This window comes from Ranitomeya variabilis, chromosome 6 (assembly GCF_051348905.1).
Source record: "Ranitomeya variabilis isolate aRanVar5 chromosome 6, aRanVar5.hap1, whole genome shotgun sequence".
NCBI lineage: Eukaryota > Metazoa > Chordata > Amphibia > Anura > Dendrobatidae > Ranitomeya > Ranitomeya variabilis.
Window position 1 is genome coordinate 507,352,514 of NC_135237.1, and position 24,693 is coordinate 507,377,206.

Sequence of the window (24,693 nt, forward strand, 5' to 3'; positions counted from 1 at the left end):
AAGCTGAAAAATGTTATCGAAAAGTGCTACAAAAAATTGTCAATTATATTTTTGTAGTTTTTTTGGAGGGGAGGGGGAGGTCTAATGACTTAGGCTAGGGCTACAAATTTTGATCAGTGCCTCTGTTAAATTGCGGCGCTATAGAAGTGAATGGGATCTAATCTTTTCTATAGCATTGCGACGAAACAGCAGCACCAATCCACACCTTAATTCATGCAGTTTCTGTGGAGGCCAGTGTCCCCATGAAGCCCTAGCCTTAGAGCTAAAATCTGGCTGCTGTGGTAAATATATATATATATATATATATATATATATATATATATATATATATATTGTATATGCAGTACTTTATATCCAAAAATGCGGTATTTGAGTGACAAAGGGGAGCCTTATCAATGATAAATGCACAAAATTTTGTGACACTTTGGGTACGTGCCCATGATCAGGAACTGCTGCTGGTTTGACGCTGCGTTATTTATGCAGCGTCCAGATGTTACAGCATAGTAGATGGGATTTGAAGAAATCCCATGCCTACTATGTGTCCACTGATGCCCACGGATCGCCCATGGACACTGACATGCGGCGCATCTCTCCAGATCACTGCATGTCAATTTCTTTTGCGGAGATGCTAATCTCCACAACAGAAATGTAATCAATAGAATGTAATGAATGCGGTAAATCCTCACGGTTCAGTGAACACATGCAGATTTACCTGCGTTCAATAGACTGCAGTGAACATACTGCGTCCAAAGCGCTGCTGCGTCCAAAGTTCTGCTGCGTCCAAAGCGCTGCTAGTTCCGGCACCTGGCCTTGGTAGCAAACAGAGCTGCATGGAAACCCAGGAAAGATGATGTATGCTTGAGTGCTTTTATAAGGGGATTCTCGCAGCAACACCTCTCCAGTATGTCTCCATTTGCTGCAGTTTAAGTTAATCATAAATTCACAATGTAATTTTAAAATTCAATCAGGGAAAAAAAAAGACAAGTGTGTACATGAGATTTCTGAAATCTCACAGCTTTTGCTTTTACTATAAAATTCAGTTTTTAATTTTGCATTAAAAAAAGATGCATGTGTGAACATAGCCAAAGACCGAATTTGTTTTTATTGTGTCGTTTAACTTCCCCCCAGCCATTTTCCATTTTAATGCAATTGGGGGAGAATGGGGTTAAGTGGTCCTTAATGGAAATAAATATTTTGAGTTTTTTAGAGGCCCAGTGCACAGAATGTGAAGTGTCAGGAAACCTTTGATTTGTCGATTAATTGACCCAGAAATATCATGCACAAAACAGCAGATGTGTGAAGCAAACAATAAAACGTAATTGGTGCCCAGCAGGCGGCATCTGACGGACATATTTATGGGTTTGTGTACCTTAATGCCGAAAGTTCACTAATTCTAAATCCATCTTGAAAAGTGTGACTTTTTCATTCTACTCCTTCAGGACTTTACTGAGTAAATCACAATTTTTTTTTCAATCTACTTATGTTTAATAGATTTTTTTATTTTACAACTTTGTTTGATCGATGTTGTTTAATTTTTTTTTTATAAATGAAATCTCAAAATTGCTGCAGTTAAAGACTAGAGGACGTTTTAGATGTAATTCATGCGACTTTTCTGGCTTAAATTATGGTGAATTTGGTAACCACATTCATCCATGCCGAGGCCGAGCTGATCGGGACTGGTATAAAAAGGCTGAACTATGAGGTGTGCAAACATTTAGCAGCTTTTAAATACATTTTATGCCAGAATAATGGTGAAAACTGATGAATGAATTGCTGCCTGTTATCTGTATACTGCTATGACAATAGTGACCATCTATCCTTTTTCTTGTTTAACCTCTTAATGTCCTATGGCAAACATTTTCATCATAGGTAGCCAAGCAAAGTGTGAAGTCGGATCAGGAGCTGACCTGCCTAATGCCAGTCAGATTTCGGCTGTGTTGCATCTGCCTGCAACGACCAGAGCTGGCCATGGCCATCAAAACCGGACACCCTTTGCAAGGAAAACGCATGCGGATTTTGATGCTTTTTTGTCGCGCTTTTTTGGTGTGTTACAAGCGTTTTTGTCACTTTTTTTAAGCGTTTTTTCCCCCCAATGCGTTCCAATACTATTCTATGGCTGCGGAATCGCCACAATTCCGCAAAATTATTGAACATGCTGCGTATTTTTCCGCAATGCGTTTCCGCTCCGGAAAAATGCGCAGCATGGGCACAGCAGTTGTGGAATGCAATTCAAATTAATGGGATGCGTTTTGTTAGCTTTTTCTAAGTGTTTCCGCTGCAGAAAAACGCAGCAAAAACGCTTAAAAAAAGCAATGTGGGCACACAGCCTTATAGTCCATGAGCCAAGAACCAAATTTGACGATATCGGTACCAAGCGGAGTGACTAATTCTCTTTGGTATTTTTAGGTAGATGCATGTCTGTAGTTTATTTTTTGATATGATAGCCCTTACATATACGTAGCTTATTAACCCCTTCAGCCCTAGGCCTATTTGTACCCAAGTGCCTAAGCCAATCTGACCTGTGCCACTTCATGGGCTAATAACTTTGGAACGCTTTCACCTATCCAAGCCATTCTGAGATTGTTTTCTCGTGACATATTGTACTTCACGTCAGTGCTAAATGGGAGTCAATATATTTTACCTTTCTATATAAAAAAATGCTAAATATTCGGAAATTTTGGAAAAATCGGCAATTTTTTAACTTTGAAATTCTCTGCTTTTTACAAAAATACTGATACCCCCCATAATAGTTATTAATTTACACTCCCCACATGTTTACTTCATATTGGCATCATTTTGAAAATGAAACCTTATTGTTTTACGACGTAATAGGGCTTATAGTTTTATGCGCAATTTTTCACATTTACAGCAAAACCCACTTTTCAAAGGACCAAGTCACTTCTGAAGTCACTTTAAGGGGCTTACATAACAGAAACCACCCATAAATTACCCCATTTTGCAAACTACACCCCTCAAGCTGTTCAAAACTCATTTTTAAAAACTGTTAACCCTTTAGGTGTTCCACAGGAATTTTAGCATGAGCCAAGAACCAAATATGACGATATCGGTACCACCCGGAGTGACTAGATGTAGTATTTGTAACAAAATTTAATCCAAGTTATGTAAATACACACTGAACATGTCATGTGCATATATATATATATATATATATATATATATATATATATATATATATATATATATATATATATATATATATATATATATGTTACTCCATAATATCTTCAACATCGGACTCTGAATCTGACTGTTGTTCTACTGGCTCGTCTTCAGTACCCTTGTTCTGGCATGTCTGTAATCTGCACATGTCTGTGCACTTCAGGCCATTGCTGAGGCAAGTACACTGAGGAAGTTCACATGACCGCACACACTTGCAGGACAGTAGCTGTATAATAGCTTCTGGTGCCCCTTGCATCCACTTGACAACAAGCTTTCCGTCGTTATCTATCATCCAACCGCAGTCTGTTGGGTTTGCAACCCATGGCTGGCTCTGCAGACTTCTCCTCCAGATCGCAGCCTGGTAGTTTGCACGCAGTGCATGCATGAAAAGGCAGTCCTGGCAAGGAGGGAGTTGACTTGACTCTACCACTCCACGTCTGGCACAGAACAGCTGATAACGGAGCCTGTTTACCTCAGTTGTTTGGGTAGTTGGCAGGTACATGTGGCAGGTGATTTCCTGTAACTTCTCAAAAAGTTCGGTAGACACTTCCCATGAACGACCAACTTCCTGAAAGGCATCCTGGTATGTCTTGTTCATCTTCAACTGCTTGAGTGTCGTCATCTTCCCACGGCCAGCGAATGCACTGACGGTGTCACAGCCTGTAAATGCATGCATACCAATCAATGAATCACATACGCTGCCTCCCAATGTTCGGCTCAGAGTGGTGATATCCAGGAATCTTGTCCGGTTCTGTGTACCGCATTTCTGGAACAGGTGGGATGGGATTTTGTGGCACATGCCCAGACACAGGACCATGACATCAGTATCCTCCGAAGTGATGATGACCGACTTGTAACCAGATTCTGCTGCATGAAGAGCATGGAGAAGGAGGCGTGTGTCTGCTTCTTCTTGATTTGACTTAAGGTCAGCAGCCTCTTCCCACTGTTCTTTGGTGATCTTAAAGCAGAGCTGCTCACATGTGACATACAGCTCCTTCTCCTCAAGCTTCTCCCTGTGGTGTTTCGCCTTCCATTCTTCTACCAGAAACTTTATGAGACTTGCCTTGTTGGAGGAACTACTTAGAAGCTTTTTCCACTGCTGGATGTTGTGCCCATGTTGAATGTTCTTGAAATGGATCCCTGTGCCTTCATATCTGTTGACTCTTTCTGTATCTTTGATGGATGTCTCCTTGTAGACGTCAAAGACAATATCAATGCGCTTGCTCTTAGCACCCTCATGGATAGCGCGACTCATTGCTGTGCCTGCTAGCTGGCCAAATGTTGCATTGTTTCCCTTCAGTTTCTGAACCAGGCTCATCCCATCAATGATGGTTGCAGAGGGCTCGGGGATCACTTCTGCAGGACGAGCATTCCTCTCCAACTCCCTTGCGAGGGCAGCCTTGTTGGTCTTGCGGATAGACCCATCACCATTGGCAAGTGCCCATGGCAATGGACCCAGGGGATGAGTCAAGACATCACTCATTTGTAGCTTTCTGTTCTCAGCTACAAGTATCATCTGGCCAAATAGGTTTCTGTCAGCCTTCAAAATTACCTCCTTGCCAAGACCTTGTCTGCGTGTCTTCATTTGGATGTTAGAGAACGTTTTAAGTTTGTTCTTCGTCATCTTGTCATGAAACAATGTAGTTGGCTTATCGGTACCCAAACGCTCATCCTTGAATGTTTGATATGCATCCTCTCCTATACTGTATGCCCCTTGAAGGTCTTTGGCTACATCTGGTGGTGCTACAGTCGCTGTTGACAAACTGATAAGTTCACCATTATGCTCTTTGTTGAAGGGGTTCACCCAACCTGTCTCCAGCAGTTGAACGAAAGATTGGACATCGGCTTCATCTCTTCTAATCCTAGACACCTGTAGGTCTGAATGGCTGAAGTCAGTATATTGTTGGCCTACCAGGGCCCTCAGCTGCCTCAAGTACATACTGCGGTACTCTGATGTCAGGTAGAACCTGGAAACAGCTCCAACTTTGAGGCTGAAGCCTTTTGTGCCCCCTGGTGTCTGGGTGTCTTTGTTGATTGTCTCTTCAATGGTCTGGTCCACAGGAATTCGTCCAAAAGGATTCTTGCTACCGATCTGGACCGAAAAGCCACCTTGCATGAAGTATTCATGGACCTCTGGGTGTTCTATGGGCAGCCGAGACATTGTGGCATAGTAATAGGTTAGGTATCGGGCATAGTTGACCTTGTCATAGGCAAAACACCATGGTATCATCTGTCGGATTGCTCCTAGGTGAAGCATCCAGTTGCCTTCTCTTGAAGCTCGAACCAGGGCCAGCATGGTCTCGACCATGTCCAAGTATGACATCCAGAATGCTGAGAGTTGTTCATTTCTGAGGGTCTCAAGATTAACTTGAAAGAGCTTCAGGGTAAGTGTGCAAGATTCATTATCCAAGAGCTTTTCGAAGGATCCCTGCGACACACTGATGCGAAAGTTTGTGATGTTCTTCAGTGTTTCATCCAGATGGTGAAGGTCCCTTGCATGGTTTTCTTCTAGCCATGGAAGGAAGTTTTTCCATGCAAGCCTCATAAGTGCTTCATAGACCAGCTTGTGTAGTCTCACTGCTCTGTTGTACCTCCGGCCGTCCATCACTCCAGACACTGATCCTTCAGCGATTACACCGGATTCAACACACAGATCTCTAAGGCCTGCATCCTGAAATCTGTTCCCTATGATAGAGAGGAGATTACAGATTGTGTGGAAGCCTAAAATGACACCTTCATGTAAAAAATGCACTTTTTCCATTTTCTCAACCAAGTGTTTCCAACTACTGTGAAACACTGGTTGGGTCAAAGTGGTCACTATACCCCCTAAAAGATTCCTTGGGGGTGTAGTTTCCAAAATAGGGTCACTTTTTGGGGTTTCCACTGTGGGGGTACCTCAGGCAGCCTTCAAATGTGACATGGCCCCCTAGATTTCTTCCAGTGAATCCGCCACCCAAAAACCACATAGCGCTCCTTCCGTGTTGAGCTGTGCTGTGTGCCCATACTTTAGTTTACGAGTACATGTGGGGTGTTTCTATAAACTGCAGAATTAGGGTAACCAAGTTTGGGTTTGCCGTTAACCCTTGCTAGGTTGCAGGTAAAATTGGATTACAATGTAATATCTGGAAAAAAAATGAAATTTTGAAATTTCGCCTTCATTCTGCTAAAATTCCTGTGGAACACCTAAAGGGTTAACAGTTTTTAAAAATGAGTTTTGAACAGCTTGAGGGGTGTAGTTTGCAAAATGGGGTAATTTATGGGTGGTTTCTGTTATGTAAGCCCCTTAAAGTGACTTCAGAAGTGACTTGGTCCTTTGAAAAGTGGGTTTTGCTGTAAATGTGAAAAATTGCGCATAAAACTATAAGCCCTATTACGTCGTAAAACAATAAGGTTTCATTTTCAAAATGATGCCAATATGAAGTAAACATGTGGGGAGTGTAAATTAATAACTATTATGGGGGGTATCAGTATTTTTGTAAAAAGCAGAGAATTTCAAAGTTAAAAAATTGCCGATTTTTCCAAAATTTCCGAATATTTAGCATTTTTTTATATAGAAAGGTAAAATATATTGACTCCCATTTAGCACTGACGTGAAGTACAATATGTCACGAGAAAACAATCTCAGAATGGCTTGGATAGGTGAAAGCGTTCCAAAGTTATTAGCCCATGAAGTGGCACAGGTCAGATTGGCTTAGGCACTTGGGTACAAATAGGCCTAGGGCTGAAGGGGTTAATAAGCTACGTATATGTAAGGGCTATCATATCAAAAAATAAACTACAGACATGCATCTACCTAAAAATACCAAAGAAAATTAGTCACTCCGGGTGGTACCGATATCTGGCCCGGCTCATGGACTATTAGTCCTTCTGTGAAGCTCAACCTTAAAGGAGATCTACGTTTTGTTCATATAGCATGGTATTGTGGTTTTGTATTATATAGTATTAGCGATAAAAGAACCATTGGTTTCATTTCTCCTTGGGGGACTATTTGCCCCTTCAAAAATGATGAAAAATCTGAACATATTTTTGGTGTCATCGTGCCCCAAAAAGTCCAATCTATCAAAGTATGAAGTTATTTAATCCTGTTAAAATGAAAAATATTCTAGAATTCTAGAATTGCTTTTTCTCTAGTAACTGTACTTCCCTAAAAAAAATAAAATAAAAAGCTATCAAAATTTCCTATACACCCTAAAATGGTATCAATAAAAGATCAGCTCGGGACACGAAAAAACAATCCCCCATATCCATAGAGTGAATTTTTTTTTTTACTAAAACAAACAATTGCAACACATATGCATTTTTAGTAATTTTTCTCAAGTTACACAATTTTTTTTTTTTAACCACTGAAATGATAGAAAAAAATTGGACCAGTTTGGTATCGTCATAACGGTACTAACGTAAAGAGTCATGTTTTCCGGTCAAAGTTAATGAACAATTAATGACATAAAGATGATAACCCCCCTAAAAACAACAGCAGAATTGTGGTGGTGGATTTTATTTTTCTCGCAATTTCACCGCACTTGTATTTTTTTACCCCATCTTCCAGTAAATTGTATGGAAACATGAATGTTGTCATTCGAAACTACAACATGTCCCGCAAAAACGAGCCCTCATGGAGCCATGTCAATGAAAAAATAAAAAAAAAAGTTTTAAGGCTTTTGGAACAAGTAGAGGAAAAAAATGGAAGCACAAAGAAATTCCCTTGACGTAACGGCTTAATTAAATTATTACTTTTGTAATTAAGTGGGACAAATTTCCAATTTGTCAGGTTTCAATTTTTATTTTTTATTTTTTTTATTCAGTTTCAAAGCTGTCTGCTCTTATATAGTGACTAGATGGAGGCCCAATGCTATCACATCGGGAGGGTGGTGACACCCAGCGGAGAGGGTGCCCCGGTGGTCTGGATCCGACCGGCGGCAGGGATTCCAGCGGCGGCCTATGTTCCAACAGATGCCTGGATCCCAGCGGTGGGGAGGGGTCCTTGCAGCGGGGGGGTCCCGGCAGCGGGGGGTCCGGCGATGACCCATTGGTCGTACTGCGCAAGGGCCTGGTACCACCAGTGGGTGCCATATTGGAATACCCATCACTCGGGTATTCCAATATGGTGTACTTCCGGTGCGCCGCAGTGAATTGTGGGACTCGAGGACGTCCAGATGGAAGTGGATGACAGACAATTTAAGGTAATTATAGAAATAGATGAACGAACGTGCCAACCAGCATACAATCCCTGCATGTGTTGCTGCTGTCCGATAGCAACGAGACATGCAGCTCTGGGGATTCGAACATACACTGTGTTCCAAATTATTATGCAAATTGGATTTAAGTGTCATAAAGATTTAATCGTTTTGTTTTACAAATAAAATCGTGGATGGTATTGTATCTCAGGGCTCAATGGATCACTGAAATCAATCTTAAATACATGTGATAATTAGTTTTCCAGTTGATTCTAATTAAAGGAAAACTACTTAAAAATGATGTTCCACATTATTAAGCAGGCCACAGGTTTCAAGCAATATAGGAAATAAAAAGGATCTCTCTGCTGCTGAACAGTGTTAAATAGTGCAATGCCTTGGACAAGGTTTGAAAACATTAGATATTTCACGAAAACTTAGGAGTGATCATCATACTATGAAGAGATTTATGACTGAAACAGAGTTCATGCAGATAAAAGCATATTGAGGAAGGTTTCTGCCAGATAAATTCATTGAATTAAGAGAGCAGCTGCCAAAATACCATTACAAAGCAGCAAAAAGTTATTTGAAGTTGCTGGTGCCTCTGGAGTCACTCAAACCTCAAGGTGTAGGATCCTTCAAAGGCTTGCTTTGGTGCATAAACCTACTATTCGGCCTCCCCTAAACAGTGATCACAAGCAGAAATGGTTGCAGTGGGCCCAGACATACATGAAGACTATTTTTCAAGCAGTCTTGTTTACTGATGAGTGTCGAGCAACCCCGGATGGTCCAGATGGATGGAGTAGTGGATGGTTGGTGGATGGGCCACCATGTCCCAACAAGGCTGCGACGTCAGCAAGGAGGTTGAGGAATCATGTTTTGGTCCAGAACAGCTGGTAGGGCCCTTTAACCCCTTCCCGACCTTTGACGCAGCGTATGCGTCATGAAAACCGGTGCCAATCCGACCTGTGACGCAGCATATGCGTCATGGCCGGATCGCGTCCCTGCAGGCCGGGTGAAAGGGTTAACTCCAATTTCACCCGACATGCAGGGACAGGGGGAGTGGTGCTACAGCCCAGGGGGGGTGGCTTCGCCCCCCGTGGCTACGATCGCTCTGATTGGCTGTTGAAAGTGAAACAGCCAATCAGAGCAATCTGTAATATTTCACCTATGAAAATTGGTGAAATATTACAATCCAGCCATGGCCGATGCTGCAATAGCACCGGCCATGGCTGGAGACCCTGATCTGGCCCCCCTACCGACTGGCGGCGGCGATCTGCAGCCGCCGTCAGTGTTCCCTACCCCTCCGTCCTGTCCTAAGCGCCTTCCTCGCCCCTCCCCCGTCCTCCCCTCCGCCCCCCCCGCTGTCCGATCGCACCCCCCCATACTTACCCAGTCCCGGTGTCCCTCCCGGTGTCCTCCGTCTTCTCGCATGTGCGCCGCCATCTTAGAAAATGGCGGGCGCATGCGCAGTGCGCCCGCTGAATCTGCCGGCCGGCATATTCGTTCCCTGTACATTTTGATCGCTGTGGTAAGTTCTATCACAGCGATCAAAATAAAAAAAAATAGTAAATAACCCCCCCCTTTATCACCCCCTTAGGTAGGGCCAATAATAAAATACAGAAAATATATTTATTTTTGTTTTTCCATTAGGGTTAGGGGTAGGGTTAGGGGTAGGGGTAGGGTTAGGGGTAGGGTTAGGGTTGCACTTAGGGATAGGGTTGCACTTAGGGATAGGGTTGCACTTAGGGATAGGGTTGCACTTAGGGATAGGGTTGCACTTAGGGATAGGGTTGCACTTAGGGATAGGGTTGCACTTAAAGTTGCACTTAGGGTTGCAATTAGGGATAGGGTTGCACTTAGGGTTGCACTTAGGGATAGGGTTGCACTTAGGGTTGCACTTAGGGATAGGGTTGCACTTAGGGTTGCACTTAGGGACAGGGTTGCACTTAGGGCTAGGGTTGCACTTAGGGCTAGGGTTGCACTTAGGGCTAGGGTTAGAATTAGGGCTAGGGTTAGAATTAGGGTTACAATTAGGGTTACAATTAGGGTTACAATTAGGGTTAGAATTAGGGCTAGGGTTGGAATTAGGGTTAGAATTAGGCTATGTGCACACGGTGCGGATTTGGCTGCGGATCCGCAGCGGATTGGTCGCTGCGGATTCGTAGCAATTTTCCATCACGTTTACAGTACCACGTAAACCTATGGAAAACGAAATCTGCTGTGCCCATGGTGCGGAAAATACAGCGCGGAAACGCTGCGTTGTATTTTCCGCAGCATGTCAATTCTTTGTGCGGATTCCGCAGCGTCTTACACCTGCTCCATAATAGGAAACCGCAAGTGAAATGCACACAAAGAACACTGGAAATCCGCGGTAAATCCGTAGGTAAAGCGCAGTGCGTTTTACCTGCAGATTTTTCAAAACGGTGCCGAAAAATCTGCACAGAAATCCGCAACGTGGGCACATAGCCTTAGGGTTAGGGTTGGAATTAGGGTTAAGACTAGGGTTAGGGGTGTGTTGCTGTTAGGGTTGTGGTTAGGGTTGGGATTAGGGTTAGGGGTGTGTTGGGGTTAGTGTTTGAGTTAGAATTGAGGGGTTTCCACTGTTTAGGCACATCAGGGGGTCTCCAAACGCGACATGGCGCCACCATTAATTCCAGCCAATCTTGCATGGAAAAAGTCAAATGGTGCTATCTCCCTTCCGAGCCCAGACATGTGCCCAAACAGTGGTTTACCCCCACATATGGGGTACCAGCGTACTCAGGAGAAACTGGACAACAACTTTTGGGGTCAAATTTCTCCTGTAACCCTTGGGAAAATAAAAAATTGCGGGCTAAAATATTATTTTTGAGGAAAGAAAAAATATTTTTTATTTTCACGGCTCTGCGTTATAAACTTTTGTGAAGCACTTGGGGGTTCAAAGTGCTCACCTCACATCTAGATAAGTTCCTTTGGGGGTCTAGTTTCCAAAATGGGGTCATTTGTGGGGAGTTTCCACTGTTTAGGCACATCAGGGGCTCTGCAAACGCAACGTGACGCCCGCAGAGCATTCCATCAAAGTCTGCATTTCAAAACGTCACTACTTCCCTTCCGAACCCCGACTTGTGCCTAAACAGTGGTTTACCCCCACATATGGGGTATCAGCATACTCAGGAGAAACTGGACAACAACGTTTGGGGTCAAATTTCTCCGGAAAAATAAAAAATTGCGGGCTAAAAAAATCATTTTTGAGAAAAGAAAAATTATTTTTTATTTTCATGGCTCTGCGTTATAAACTTCTGTGAAGCACTTGGGGGTTCAAAGTGCTCACCACACATCTAGATTAGTTCCTTGGGAGGTCTAGTTTCCAAAATGGGGTCACTTGTGGGGGAGCTCCAATGTTTAGGCACACAGGGGCTCTCCAAACGCGACATGGTGTCCGCTAATGATTAGAGCTAATTTTCCATTCAAAAAGCCAAATGGCGTGCCTTCCCTTCCGAGCCCTGCCGTGCACCCAAACAGTGGTTTACCCCCACATATGGGGTATCAGCGTACTCAGGACAAACTGGACACCAAGATTTGGGGCCCAATATCTACTGTTACCCTTGGGAAAATAAAAAATTCCGGGCTAAAAAATCATTTTTGAGGAAAGAAGAATTATTTTTTATTTTCACGGCTTTGCGTTATAAACTTCTGTGAAGCACCTGGGGGTTCAAAGTGCTCATTATGCATCTAGATAAGTTCCTTGGGGCGTCTAGTTTCCAAAATGGGGTCCCTTGTGGGGGAGCTCCAATGTTTAGGCACACAGGGGCTCTCCAAACGCGACATGGTGTCCGCTAACGATTGGAGCTAATTTTCCATTCAAAAAGTCAAATGGCGCGCCTTCCCTTCCGAGCCTTGCCGAGCGCCCAAACAGTGGTTTACCCCCACATATGAGGTATCTGTGTACTCAGGAGAAATTGCCCAACAAATTTTAGGATCCATTTTATCCTGTTGCCCATGTGAAAATGAAAAAATTGAGGCTAAAACGATTTTTTTTTGTGAAAAAAAAGTACTTTTTCATTTTTACGGATCAATTTGTGAAGCACCTGAGGGTTTAAAGTGCTCACTATGCATCTAGATAAGTTCCTTGGGGCGTCTAGTTTCCAAAATGTGGTCACTTGTGGGGGAGCTCCAATGTTTAGGCACAAAGGGGCTCTCCAAACGCGACATGGTATCCGCTAACGATGGAGATAATTTTTCATTCAAAAAGTCAAATGGTGCTCCTTCCCTTCCGAGCCTTACCATGTGCCCAAACAGTGGTTTACCCCCACATGTGAGGTATCGGTGTACTCAGGAGAAATTGCCCAACAAATTTTAGGATCCATTTTATCCTGTTGCCCATGTGAAAATTAAAATATTGAGGCTAAAAGAATTTTTTTGTGAAAAAAAAAAAGTACTTTTTCATTTTTACGGATCAATTTGTGAAGCACCTGGTGGTTTAAAGTGCTCACTATGCATCTGTATAAGTTCCTTGGGGCATCTAGTTTCCAAAATGGGGTCACTTGTGGGGGAGCTCCAATGCTTAGGCACACGGGGGCTCTCCAAACGCGACATGGTGTCCGCTAAAGATTGGAGCCAATTTTTCATTCAAAAAGTCAAATGGCGCTCCTTCCCTTCCGAGCCCTGCCGTGCGCCCAATCAATGGTTTACCCCCACATATGAGGTATCAGCGTACTCAGGACAAATTGGACAACAACTTTCGTGGTCCAGTTTCTCCTTTTACCTTGGGAAAATAACAAAATTGTTGCTAAAATATCATTTTTGTGACTAAAAAGTTAAATGTTCATTTTTTCCTTCCGTGTTGCTTCTGCTGCTGTGAAGCACCTGAAGGGTTAATAAACTTCTTGAATGTGGTTTTGAGCACCTTGAGGGGTGCAGTTTTTAGAATGGTGTCACTTTTGGGTATTTTCAGCCATATAGAACCCTCAAACTGACTTCAAATGTGAGGTGGTCCCTAAAAAAAATGGTTTTGTAAATTTTGTTGTAAAAATGAGAAATCACTGGTCAAATTTTAACCCTTATAACATCCTAGCAAAAAAAAAATTTGTTTCCAAAATTGTGCTGATGTAAAGTAGACATGTGGGAAATGTTATTTATTGTCTCCCCTTTTCCTCATAGTTTGTAAGCTTGCGAGCAGGGCCCTCATTCCTCCTGGTATCTATTTTGAACTGTGATTTCTGTTATGCTGTAATGTCTATTGTCTGTACAAGTCCCCTCTATAAGTTGTAAAGCGCTGCGGAATATGTTGGCGCTATATAAATAAAAATTATTATTATTATTATTATTAATAACTATTTTGTGTCACATAACTCTCTGGTTTAACAGAATAAAAATTCAAAATGTGAAAATTGCGAAATTTTCTAAATTTTCGCCAAATTTCCGTTTTTTTCACAAAGAAACGCAGAAATTATCTACCTAAATTTACCACTAACATGAAGCCCAATATGTCACGATAAAACAATCTCAGAATCGCTAGGATCCGTTGAAGCGTTGCTGAGTTATTACCTCATAAAGGGACACTGGTCAGAATTGCAAAAAATGGCCAGGTCATTAAGGTCAAAATGGGCTGGGTCATGAAGGGGTTAAGGTTCCTCTGCAAAGTGTATAGAGATTCTGACTGACAACTTTCTTCCATGGTCTAAAAAGTAGAAACATGCCTTCAGGAACAAAATCATCTTCATGCATGACAATGAATACCTCTGAGTAATTGGCTGCTATGGGCATAAAAGGAGATAAACTCATGGTGCGGCCACCATCTTCCCCTGACCTCAACCCTATAGAGAACCTTTGAAGTATCATAAAGCAAAAGATCTATGAGGGTGGGAGGCCGTTCACATCAAAACAGCAGCTCTGGGAGGCTATTCTGACTTCATGCAAAGAAATACAAGCAGAAACTCTCCATAAACTCACAAGTTCAATGGATGCAAGAATTGTGAAGGTGATATCAAAGACGGGTTCCTATGTTAACATGTAACTTGGCCTGTTAGGATGTTTTGGAGTTAAATAGCTTTTTTGTTCAGTGAATGTGACCTCCTAATGCTGCAAATTCTTCAAATGAGCATTTTCAGTTCTTTAAAACATATCAAATCTTTAGAAATCCTACTGTGCCTAATAATTTGGAACAGTGCATTTTTGAGTTTTTATTCATTTGAGAGATTAAAGTGTTATCATTGGGAGGTTTCTTCAATAAAATTCAATGTATACGCTAACGGGTGATGACTTTTATTAGACTGACTGTCATTTGCACCGACCATTTAGGACAATCAGAGAAAAATGTAATTTGCATAATAATTTGGAACATAGTGTAGTTTTCGAGCACAACAAAGTCACTCTTACTACTCGAGCATGCTCTGACAACACCTTATCTATGTAAATTCGCTCATCCCTACTCAAATCCAATATAACCTTCAAGTTGCATTGCTTTTTGCAAGACACAATTCAGATAGCTGTAATAATTGTGTAACAAGCAATTAATGAAGGTTTCCCTTGAAAGACAGTAAAATGTGATCTTGAGATCTATGAAGAATTTATTCAGACATTATATTAGGAATGTCTACACCCTTACATTATACAATCAAATACTTTATTTTGTTTATAAATTTTTTTTTTTTAAATGTAGGCTTATGAATTACTTTATTTCAACATTTATTGTATGCACCAGTATGAGGCCATTCAAGCTGGAGTGAATCTTGGCACATCAATAGCCCTGTCCACTGTCACTGGTGCTGAATCTTTTCCAGTGCAATACAGCTCACATTTACAGGTGAAAGGTTTACATGTCCATGTCCAATTTTAACAAGACTCTTATGAGAGACTTTAAAGTTCACTGATATTTATGTACATTATCGAATATTTTTATCCTCTGTTAAAGAAGGTGTGTAGAGTAAGTTGTGTTCATGGAGCTGTGGAATTTACTGCAAGCCTCCCTTGTTGTTTTTGCAGCTGTAATTCCAACTTTTGAGCATGAGTAACAAATAAACGTGCTCTGATAAATCCTCATTGATGACGAGCAAACGTCATGGCTAGAATGCTCGGGTGCTAGCCAAGAGTCTTTGGCGTGCTTGAAAAATATGTTTGAGTCCCCGCATCTGCATGTCTCCTGGCTGTAAGACAGGGATTGCATAATAAAAAGGCAATCCCTGCATGTGTGGCGGCTGTCGAACAGCTGCGAGTCATGCAGCCGCGGGGACTCGAGCACATTCGCTCATCACTAATCCTCATTGCAAGATATACATTTTCAGAGAGTCAATTTGTCAGGACTTTCGTAATCCCACAAATTATTAATATCACAGGCTGGGAAGGTCACGAGTACCACTCGCTATGATATTTGGAGCAAACAGCTCTACGCTGCCCACTATCGTCCGGACAATTACACGATTGGCCGACGATGAACGGAGAAGGCCACAGGCTGTACTCGCCACTAGGCCGGTTTTTGGAAAACTAACGGTGAGCGTATGGTATACACACCTCCAGATTCCAACACCTGGAATATGTGTATACACCTCGGTACGGTCAACTCTAAGGCTGCCGTCACACTAGAAGTATTGGTCAGTATTTTACATCAGTATTTGTAAGCCAAAACCAGGAGTAATCTATATTTTTCCTCTAATTGTTCCACTCCTGGTTTTGGCTTCCAAATACTGATGTAAAATACTGACCAAATACTGCTAGTGTGACTGCAGCCTAACTATGCGATAACCCCAGGCTACTCAACGCCACCACCAATCCATCTTGGTCGATTGGACACCATAAGGTCGTTTGGACACCGCTTACGGTTACATATGGCTTCGAGGCGTAGTTAACATAACAGAAGGAAAAGAACTATTCAATTTTATGTTTAATCCAAAGGGAGGCAGTGTTTATGAAAAATATACAAAAGATTTTATAAGGGGGACAAAACAATACAGCATATATAGGCACAGAAAATAAAAGGGATTAACAGTAGAATTTACTACACTGATCGCAAAGATGATTCAGTTTAGTCGAAGGAGAGCTCTTCGATTTGGCCATCAGTACACGGATTCATGCAAATGCGGGTGTATAACTCTACACGAACGTAAATCATAATTGAGCTTGATCTTTTATCAGACCCTGAGTCCGTCCCCCCCCCCCTGTGATGACCTCACATGGGCCAGGTTGTGGGTTGGTCTCAGCCCTTCATGATTTTAGGAAATCCCAATTTATGCAATAACTCCTCATAGTGCGATCGCCGAAGTTTGAGACTTATGTCATCTTTTGTATCGGGATTTTTTCTATGCTTAGAGACCCAACATGGCCTAGCTGTTGGCAGTTATATGGTCCCTATGGAATTTGGGCCTTTTGGTGGGGGTTATAATTATGAGAAAATATATATGTTTATTTGGTTGACAACCGTGCGGACAATGGACATCTCATTAATATCGGATGTATAGAAATAACAATATTCTATGTTTTCTTCCGGAGACATACTGTCTGAGCTGCTTATTGTAACTGCAGTGAGCATGGCTATTTCAAAACGGTGTAAGATCTCCCTTTAATCTGCTGAAAACCTAATAGCCTTTTCCTGTCTTTCTGTCTATGGACAATACACATCCTCGTTCAGTCACCTGGGCATAAAGAGGACTCTTTGCATATTATTAAGCTGCTTCACATCTTTGTGCACTGCCATTTTACATAAATTCAGCTTGGAGTGCTAGTTCCTGTCTCCTTGTGGCAAATGGTAGAGGAAAGAAAAAAGGGAAGGGATGAGGGATGTAAGGGACCTTGAGGATTTTTAATATTTTCTGACATAGATAAACAGCTATTTTTATTCTGAAGCCTTACTGATGTGAATACCACAGGCTGTCATGTGGGTCGTGATAGGATGTAAAGGCTCCAGTCAATGATTTGCTTGTAACCGTGTTTTTTTATTTTTTAATCTTTACATGTCTTGTAAGAATTGCTCCTAGATATTATAATTAAAGTGTCTATGGGAAGAGGACCCTGCCCTTGCGGGCTTACAGTCTACAGGGTAATGGGAAAGGAAACAGTAGGTTGGTAATTTGCGGCATCTCTGGTGGTGGTGAGGTGACAAGCGTGGTCATTTCAGGTTGTAAGCTTTCTTGAAAAGATGCGTTTTCAAGTTCCATGTGAAAGTTCCGAGTGTAGCGAGTAATCATACATGTTGGTGCACAGAATTCAGGAGGATGGAGGATATTCAGCAGTAGTCTTGGAGGCGATAGGGTGAGGAATGTACGAGGGTGGAAGAGAGGAAGAAGTCTTGGAAGTACTGGAGATTACGTGTGGGAAGGTATCGGGAGATTACTGTATATACTCGAGTATAAGCTGAGATTTTCAGCCCACTTTTTTGGGCTGAAAGGGACCCTCTCGGCTTATACTCGAGTCCGTGTCGGTGTGGGGTCAGCGGGTGAGGGGGAGCTGCGCGGTGACATACTCACCTGCTCCTGGTGCGGTCCCTGCATGTCCGATGGTCTCCGGGCAGCTCTTCCTGTGTTCAGCGGTCACGTGGTACCGCTCATTAAAGTAATGAATATGCACACATATTCATTACTGTAATGAGCGGTACGTGACCGCTGAACACAGGAAGATGCCACCGGAGACCATCTGACAGTGAGATGCTGCCAGGGACCGCGCCGGGAGCAGGTGAGTATATCAGGGGAGGTGAGCAGTGCGCGATAGTCACCTGTCCCCCGTTCCACCGCTGCGCGCTGCTCTGTCTTCCGTCCTCTGGCTGTGACTGTTCAGGTCAGAGGGCGCGATGACGCGATTAGTGTGTGCGCCACCCTCTGCCTGAACAGTCAGTGCAGAGGATGGAAGACAGAGCGGCGCGCAGCGGTGGAACATGGAAGGTGACTATCGCAAGTGCCGGGGGCCTGAGCGAAGAGAGGTGAGTATGTGATTTTTTTTATATTTTAATCGCAGCACCAGCAAATGGGGCAAATGTGTGGAGCATCTTATGGGGCATAATGTATGGAGCATCTTATGGGGCATATATGAGGAGCATCTTATGGGGCATATATGAGGAGCATCTTATGGGGCATATATGAGGAGCATCTTATGGGGCATATATGAGGAGCATCTTATGGGGCATATATGAGGAGCATCTTATGGGGCATATATGAGGAGCATCTTATGGGGCATAATGTGTGGAGCATCTTATGGGGCCACTAATGTGTGGAGCATCTCATGGGGCCACAATGTATGGAGCATCGTATGGGGCCACAATGTATGGAGCATCTCATGGGGCCATAATGTGTAGAGCATCTTATGGGGCCATAATGTGTGGAGCATCTTATGGGGCCATCAAGCTTTATGCAGCATTGTATGGGGCAAATGTTTCTATGGAGCATCTTATGGGGCCATTATTAACCTTTGTGCAGCATTATATGGGGTATATTTTAATATGGAGCATTTTATGGGGCCCATCATGAACTGTATGGAGCAATTATATGGGGCTCCTGATTCAATATGGATATTCAAAAACACTTAACCTACAGATGTCTCAATTAATTTTACTTTTATTGGTATCTATTTTTATTTTTGACATTTACCGGTAGCTGCTGCATTTTCCACCCTAGGCTTATACTCGAGTCAATAATTTTTCCCAGTTTTTTGTGGCAAAATTAGGAGGGTCGGCTTATACTCGGGTCGGCTTATACTCGAGTATATACGGTAGTTTACAGATATATTGAGACAGATTATGGACGGTCTTATTAATCATTGTTAGTAGTTTAAACTGGACTTGTTGGGGAATTGGGAGCGAATAAAGGGATTTGCAGAGGGGAGTAGCGAGGACAGAGGTAGATTGGTTGAAGACTGGTGAATGAGAAACCGAGCTGTCATTTTTAATTGTGTTTTCATATTTAAGTGCTGGTTGAGATGAGAAATGACCCAAACATATCTTCTGTTTTATGCTTTTTTTCCTTTTCTTTTGTGAAAGGGAATCTGCTTTCACCGTTATAATCTCCACTCCAACAAAATACATGGCTGCATAGGTCTTAAAAACACAAGGTAATACCTCTGTCCAATGTCACTGCTCCAGTACTGATACATCCCATTCTGAATGTATATGGTAATGAGCCAGGAAGTGCACCGTTACACTCCAGCTGCATCAGTTTTTTTCTACTTCCCGCCCTGCTGCATCTTTTTTTCTTGATTGATAGCTCCTCTCTCTGCCAGCCACAAGCGAAGTTCAAACGTACATATATATATATATTTTATTTTTCATCCAGAAACAAAATGGATGATTTTTCATCTGTATTGTCATCCATATGGCATCCATTTTTATACATCAGCAGTCAATTAAAATTTACAAGAACAATTAGTTTCATATCATTGGTGATGAGCGAGCCTGTTTGTTCGGCAATCCCTCCATGTTTTGCGACGGTCAAACAGCCGCGGCAACTCGAGCATTTTTTTCTAGCAATCCAAAAAATACTCGATAAGGATGCAAGCCTTATCTGAAATCCGGAGGAAACTATCGCATGCTGCAATTTTATGTCCTTCGAACATTCAGTATACGTGAGAGTCTAAAGGGTAACTTCTCTCTCCTTGTAGAATGCAAAGCTGGTGTAAGGAGACTTATAGGCCATCATATGCTCCTCTTGTAAATTATAATAATTTATATAATATTTATATATACACTCACCGGCCACTTTATTAGGTACACCATGCTAGTAACGGGTTGGACCCCTTTTGCCTTCGTGCATAGATTCAACAAGGTGCTGGAAGCATTCCTCAGAGATTTTGGTCCATATTGACATGATGGCATCACACAGTTGCCGCAGATTTGTCGGCTGCACATCCCAAAGATGCTCCATACAAGGCAGGATGGATCCATGCTTTCATGTTGTTTACGCCAAATTCTGACCCTACCATCCGAATGTCGCAGCAGAAATCGAGACTCATCAGACCAAGCAACGTTTTTCCAATCTTCTACTGTCCAATTTCGATGAGCTTGTGCAAATTGTAGCCTCAGTTTCCTGTTCTTAGCTGAAAGGAGTGGTACCCGGTGTGGTCTTCTGCTGCTGTAGCCCATCTGCCTCAAAGTTCGACGCACTGTGCGTTCAGAGATGCTCTTAGGCCTACCTTGGTTGTAACGGGTGGCGATTTGAGTCACTGTTGCCTTTCTATCAGCTCGAACCAGTCTGCCCATTCTCCTCTGACCTCTGGCATCAACAAGGCATTTCCGCCCACAGAACTGCCGCTCACTGGATTTTTTTTCTTTTTCGGGCCATTCTCTGTAAACCCTAGAGATGGTTGTGCGTGAAAATCCCAGTAGATCAGCAGTTTCTGAAATACTCAGACCAGCCCTTCTGGCACCAACAACCATGCCACGTTCAAAGGCACTCAAATCACCTTTCTTCCCCATACTGATGCTCGGTTTGAACTGCAGGAGATTGTCTTGACCATGTCTACATGCCTAAATGCACTGAGTTGCCGCCATGTGATTGGCTGATTAGAAATTAAGTGTTAACAAGAAGTTGGACAGGTGTACCTAATAAAGTGGCCAGTGAGTGTATATATATATATATATATATATATAATAATCTGTTGACCGATTTCCTCTACTTGAGTGGCAATGCACCATTAAGCTACTGTAACTTGTGTCCTCAGATTGACATCTTATATTTAGTGCAGATTAAAGGCGAGGTGAGGAGACTTGGCAGGATGTAAACTACTCAGATTTAAACATTTAGGTGTAAAATGACGCAGCGCGCTAATGTCAATGGAATTCAGTCTAATTTTATGATGATTTATTGTAAAAATAGGTAAAGCAAAGCTTCAACAATTTCAGATTTTACACCTAAACCCTCTCGGACTTTCTTGCCCCCGTCGTGCAGTTCATTATTTTGTTGACAACCCGGCACTATTAATCTAGCCCTCGGTTTATGTGTGGGGGGAAACGACTTACAGGCCTCACACTTCACGTGCAAAAGGCGATTGTCATGGGATTTGAATCCCTCCTGCAAATGGTGTCTTTTAATGTTAAAATGAAATCTACTTTCCAGAGAGGAACTGTAAAACTATTTTATGCAAGATTTCATTTGGGATACCTTAATGGTTGAATAATAAATTTTACCTCATAAAAATGAAATTCAATAATACAGTAGCTTTTCTCAGTGCAGTAGCATCTGGTTGATCCTCATGAGAGCCAATATTTTCCAACTCATTAGGATCATGTCGTTCTGTATGTCGTCAACATTGGGTTAGCCAAGCTACCTTTACTTACATAACCGCCAAACTATTAAATAGGTCTCTTGTGGAGTGAAGTCAAATATTCCTCTTATTTTGCTTGTGCTTTGGAAGAAGAGAAGAAAATGTACGTAGTGTAAGACTTAAACATCTGGTCCAAACCACATCAGGGTAAAACTGAGGAAAGTAACAAGATTCCCTATTCCTCCCAGGTGTGCTTATAAAACAGACCCGAGTCTCTGCATAGTTCTTTAACCACTTAAGAAAGAGAGAAAAAAGAAGCCCTGGGAGTTGGGACAAGTGGGCCGCATGCCTCTGTTTTCAGGATGACAAACAGAAAGGATCATTGATTAGAGTATGACATAAACGTTTTCCTTTCCCCGTAACGTGCCAGCTGTGATTCTCCGTGTTTTAACTCCCGGAGAGTTGCCAAGGTGGCTGCTTATTTGCGTCTTTTATAAGTAAAGGAGCAAGGCTGTGCTTCTGTGGTGTAATTGTTGGGAGTGGTGAAGGAGAGCCGAGGAAAATGCTGGCAGATGCCATGTTTTCTGAAATGAATTCCCCAAGGGGGCAGCATTTTTTTTGCTTCCTGTTCTATGTACAGTTCAGACCAAAAGTTTGGACACACCTTCTCATTTAAAGATTTTTCTGTATTTTCATGACTATGAAAATTGTACATTCACACTGAAGGCATCAAAACTGTGAATTAACACATGTGGAATTATATACTTAACAAAAAAGTGTGAAACAACTGAAATTGTCTTATATTCTAGGTTCTTCAAAGTAGACACTTTTTGCTTTGATGACTGCTTTGCACTCTCTTGACATTCTTTTGATGAGCTTCAAGAGGTAGTCATCGGGAATGGTCTTCCAACAATCTTGAAGGAGTTCCCAGAGATGCTTAGCACTTGTTGGCCCTTTTGCCTTCACTCTGCGGTCCAGCTCACCCAAAACCATCTCGATTGGGTTCAGGTCTGGTGACTGTGGAGGCCAGGTTATCTGGCGTAGCACCCCATCACTCTCCTTCTTGGTCAAATAGCCCTTACACAGCCTGGAGGTGTGTTTGGGGTCATTGTCCTGTTGAAAAATAAATGATGGTCCAACTAAACGCAAACCGGATGGAATAGCATGCCGCTGCAAGATGCTGTGGTAGCCATGCTGGTTCAGTATGCCATCAATTTTGAATAAATCCCCAACAGTGTCACCAGCAAAGCACCCCCACACCATCACACCTCCTCCTCCATGCTTCACGATGGGAACCAGGCATGTAGAGTCCATCCGTTCACCTTTTCTGAGTCGCACAAAGACGCGGTGGTTGGAACCAAAGATCTCAAATTTGGACTCCTCAGACCAAAGCACAGATTTCCACTGGTCTAATGTCCATTCCTTGTGTTCTTTAGCCCAAACAAGTCTCTTCTGCTTGTTGCCTGTCTTTAGCAGTGCTTTCCTAGCAGCTATTTTACCATGAAGGCCTGCTGCACAAAGTCTCCTCTTAAGGGCTTGTTTCCACTTGTGAGAAACATGTCCGTGTCTCGCACGTGGAAACCAAGCTCTGGCGCCAGCACTCCAGAGCGGAGCGTGCGGCCGCATAGGAACACATGGAGCTGCACGCTCCACTCCAATGTGCCGGTGCCAGAGGTTGGTTTCCACATGCGAGACACGGACGTGTTTCTCGCAAGTGGAAACAAGCCCTAACAGTTGTTGTAGAGATGTGTCTGCTGCTAGAACTCTGTGTGGCATTGACCTGGTCTCTAATCTGAGCTGCTGTTAACCTGCGATTTGTGAGGCTGGTGACTCGGATAAACTTATCCTCAGAAGCAGAGGTGACTCTTGGTCTTCCTTTCCTGGGGCGGTAATCATGTGAGCCAGTTTCATTGTAGCGCTTGATGGTTTTTGCAACTGCACTTGGTTACACTTTCAAAGTTTTCCCAATTTTTCGGACTGACTGACCTTCATTTCTTAAAGTAATGATGGCCACTCGTTTTTCTTTACTTCGCTGCTTTTTTCTTGCCATAATACAAATTCTAACAGTCTATTCAGTAGGACTATCAGCTGTGTATTCACCAGACTTCTGCTCAACACAACTGATGGTCCCAACCCCATTTATAAGACAAGAAATCCCACTTATTAAGCCTGACAGGGCACACCTGTGAAGTGAAAACCATTCCCAGTGACTACCTCTTGAAGCTCATCAAGAGAATGCCAAGAGAGTGCAAAGCAGTCATCAAAGCAAAAGGTGGCTACTTTGAAGAACCTAGAATATAAGACATAATTTCAGTTTTTTCACACTTTTTTAAGTATATAATATATATAACATTAATATTAAAGTTGTATATAATGTGTTAATTCATAGTTTTGATGCCTTCAGTGTGAATGTACAATTTTCATAGTCATGAAAATACAGAATAATCTTTAAATGATAAGGTGTGTCCACACTTTTGGTCTGTACTATATATATATGTACACCCCAGTAACAATAACAAAAGGGAATTACTAGCTGCCACCACCAATCATTTATTCAGGTCGATTGCACACCTGTTACAGGTAACGTACGGCTTCAGGGGCGCAGTTTACAGAACAAGAGAAACAGAGCTGTTCAATTTTATATATTTAATCCAGAAAGGTTGGCAATGTTTATATATATATATAGACACAAAGATGTTTTGAACTGCTGACATGTGCCCCTAACAGGTGGGGTGGGGGGTGTAAGTGATCCATCCGCGGCTTTTAACATGTTAAATGCCACTGTCAGTCTTGGATCGTGCCGGAAGCATGTCACTAATCCCATCCATCGGAGCCCGTGTCACATGATCGTTGGTCGCCGATGGGTTAGCATGACAACCTGTGGTCTGCAGGAGAACTCTGTGATTGTCATTAACGGATTTCTTTGAGCAGTCCGATCATCACCTGTTGTAACAAAGGCTAACAGAAAACTGCAGCTTCTGGTCTCCCATGAAGACTATTGAAGCATGCAAAAAGTAAAAGAAAAAAAAAGTTTTTAAAAATATTTTCAAAAGTATAAAAGTTCAATTCACCCCCCAATCGCCCCATTCAAAATAAAACAGTTGAAAAAAAGAAACACATATTTGGTATTACCACGTTCAGAATCATTCGAGCTATAATTAATCCGATCGCTAAACTGCGTATT

The 24,693-nt window shown here is 42.4% G+C and overlaps 1 protein-coding gene across 7 annotated transcripts in view; it reads left to right on the plus strand.

Annotated features, from left to right (window-relative positions):
• The window catches only part of VPS13B (vacuolar protein sorting 13 homolog B), a 1,111,190-nt gene that overhangs the window by 247,742 nt on the left and 838,755 nt on the right, over window positions 1-24,693 (plus strand). The window lies entirely within an intron of this gene.